We start from the raw sequence: 3,292 nt of genomic DNA, 5'->3' as shown, positions 1-3,292 counted from the left end.
TGACCGCGCGGAGTTGGGGGGGGGGGTAGGTGACCTGCCTGCTAGCCCAGGCTGCCCAGATAACGTGGTTGATTAATTAAGCCCTTGCCTGTACATGTTTCTGTTACTAACTGCCAAGTCTCCGCACATATGCTTTTGGTCTCCATCACTTGATGGTGTCAGTGAAAGGAAGATTTTGCTGGGCAAGAGCTTGTAAACGTCACCCAGATGTGATGTGGGGCAGCGATGACCAGCCACAGACATCCCGAGCTTCAGCTCCTGACCATCTGTGCGGTGTCGTCAGCGTATCCCAACAGCAGAGAAAAAACCAGTCCATATTTCTGACAGACTGAATCATCTTCATCTCTTGTTCAGCCCCCGCTCACCTTCTGCACAAAAAACCAAAGCGCACAGCAAAGCTACAGCGGCAAGTTTTGTGGAAGTTTTGCTGCTCCGCTCACTTCAAAGGTGCTCGGGTATCAATTCGGTCCCAACCCTGCTGTCCCCAGCCCGCGGTGGCAGCAGAATCCCCGGTCCCATTCCCGTGTTCTGGCTGAGGCAGCTCCCTCTTCCCTCAGCTCTTCTCTTCTCGACATTTGACATGAATTAGAGGAGACATCAGTCATACCCAGCCAAACAGCTGTGCATACCTGCCACAGGACAGGACAAGCTCAAATGACATTAACATAGGAGAGACAGCTCCAACTAATAAGCGCAGTGATCTGCAGCTCAGTGGAGTCGCGGGCAAACTGGAGGGCTGTCGCTGGGGAGGCTCAAACAGCCCCGGGGCTGAAAGACCAGTTTAAACACAGAGTAACTCTGAGCTTTGGGAAACCCCTTAAGGGTCAATACACCCTTCAGGGCACAAATTCATTGCCAGCTTCAAACCTGATTTCCGTAAACCCCAAACGAGGGAGCCGTGGCCGGAGAAGGGCTCCCAAACACGCTGCGTGGGAGGCAACGCGCCCGTCCGGCGGCGAGGGGGACCTTCAGAGGGTTGTGGTTGAGCCAGCCTTCAGCTTTTTGATTGCATTACCAAAGGCCTGGTCATATAACACAGGCATGCAAATGTGGAGTGATTTATTTTATTGCATAGCCCTGAGCATAGTCACGGGGCTCTCTATTCCCATGTCTTTTTCCCAGGGTTCATAGCTGCTGTAGGCAAACCGACGGGCAATTTTCAGGAGCAAAATTTGTTGTTGTCAAGTCTTAGGAGTTTATTAAGCTGCAGTATTTGACTTGGCTCATTTCCTACAGTGGCTCCCTCTTGGAACTGTGTGATTGCAGGGGATGCAGCAGTTATTAACAGTAAGACAAGTTTCAATCTCTTATGATTGTACATGAAGGCTCGGATGTGTGAACCTTCAAAGGCAAAAAATGCAGAAAGCAAACCCAGAAATTATTCAGAATTCATTTCTTCAGCACGGATTTTTGAAACTCATTTCAAAATTCGAGGGACCTTACGTCTGACTTTTGAAACAAAAGTTGGCAACGCTAAAACTAAATGAGCCGTATTTACATCTCACTGATTTCTGTGAATGAAAGAGTGGCGGCGGGGGGGGGGGGGGGAGGAACACGACTCCATTTGGCAAGTCCCAGTGCTGAGAAAAGAAATTAAATACACAAAGCAGGAACGGAGTACTTTCAAAAAGAATCAAACAGCATGGACCATTAATGTTTTAGGAGATAGGAGGTGTATGTGAGCCAACCATCCCCAAGATATTTATTCCCTATCTTTAAAATAGGGAATTGCATTAGAACAGGTAGAGTCTTTCAAAGCAGGGAAAATTTTTAAGGGCACTCACTGTACTTTAAAGAAGACTTCAAAAACCATCTCCAGCATTGAGCTGAATAAGTTGGAGAGATTTGTAGGTTATAGCAAGGGAGACTGATGGGAATACATACAGAGCAAGCTGGTTACTGCGGTAAACAAACCTCCCCCAAACTAGCAGTGAGTGCTTCAGCTCAGGAACAAATGGCTTCACATCCAGAAATACATTTTAAAGTAAGACAAGGTGCTGGGTAAACACCAGCGAAGAGCCATAAACTATAGTTATAGAAGGTGAAAGCCAACTAGGCTTGGCCATTGTGTTGGTGAGAAAGAGCATAGCTAGACACACCGTTCTTCATAGACTGAGATGTAGCCTTGAGGGAGCTAACCCCTGAAGGCTTTGAAATTAAAAATGATGAAAAAGGAGAAGTTTTCGTTACAAAGGAGGACAGCATAACACAGCTCTAGAGGCAGAGCTTCAAACAGTGCTGCTTTAAATCTGCAACAAAGCCGGCAACTGCACCGGAAGAAAGCGAATCTGCGCTTCTATTCATCCTGCACCATCAAGGGCAACATGCAGCTCGCCTTTCTGTGCATCCCGACTGGTTTGTAAGAAGGAACTATTTTATCTCAAGGGAAGAGACATTATCATTAATTGACTTGCATAGTGCTTTTCACTAATGGCTGGGTGCTGTAAAACAGAGATACTGTAATCATGCCAAGAGTTTGAAAATTAGCAAAGGTTGCTGAGCTTTATTTCCACACACGACACTACCCCCTCAAGAAATGTGTAAGAAGTGCCACTCCTTGGGCTCTGCCAGATGGCAGTACTGGGTGGCAAGTGGTCTCCAGTGACACAAAGGTAACTGTATGTCCTGCATCCTTGCAATATTGCCCCATCACGTTAAAATTTGCTATTGTTAGTCATTTGGGTCTTCTTTTTCAAGATTTTTAAATTATAATAATTATTCTATATCACAGAATACAACTATTCTAGAACACAGCAAAGAACACACCTAAGGTGGTGCAGCCCAATAAGCCTCCAGCCGGACTCGGTGCCTGTGACCGGCATCAGGGCTGTACCGGCATCTTTGCATTAGCCCAGCACTGGTCCCTGGAGTTACTTGCATCTTGTGTGCTTTCAGGGACACTTTTCGTCTCCTCCCTGAAGGCTAGCATGTTCCCAGATAGCATGAAAGGGCTTTAATATAATATAAGATCAGGTCCAGGACACTCCATTACCAAGGAGATACTTAACCAATGTTCTGCTTGTAGTAGGAGGTCACAGGAGATTTATCTGAAGAGATGCACATAGAAAGAATTAGCAGACAAGCCATTTCACAACCTCTAATACCCTCACCTTCTTAGCTGCTCATCTAAAATGCCTTAAGGGATACGTTTTACAGGAGCTCAGAAGTGAACTGGAAACTGCTTAGATCACACAACTTATGCATTTTAAATAGCAGTGTAAAATACTGTGCTTTACAAAAGCACACTTGTACTGAGCGACGAAGACATGCTCTGAGTGGTGATGCTGGAAAA

This window comes from Apaloderma vittatum, unplaced genomic scaffold (assembly GCF_000703405.1).
Source record: "Apaloderma vittatum isolate BGI_N311 unplaced genomic scaffold, ASM70340v1 scaffold1083, whole genome shotgun sequence".
Lineage (NCBI taxonomy): Eukaryota > Metazoa > Chordata > Aves > Trogoniformes > Trogonidae > Apaloderma > Apaloderma vittatum.
This window is presented reverse-complemented; position numbering follows the sequence as displayed.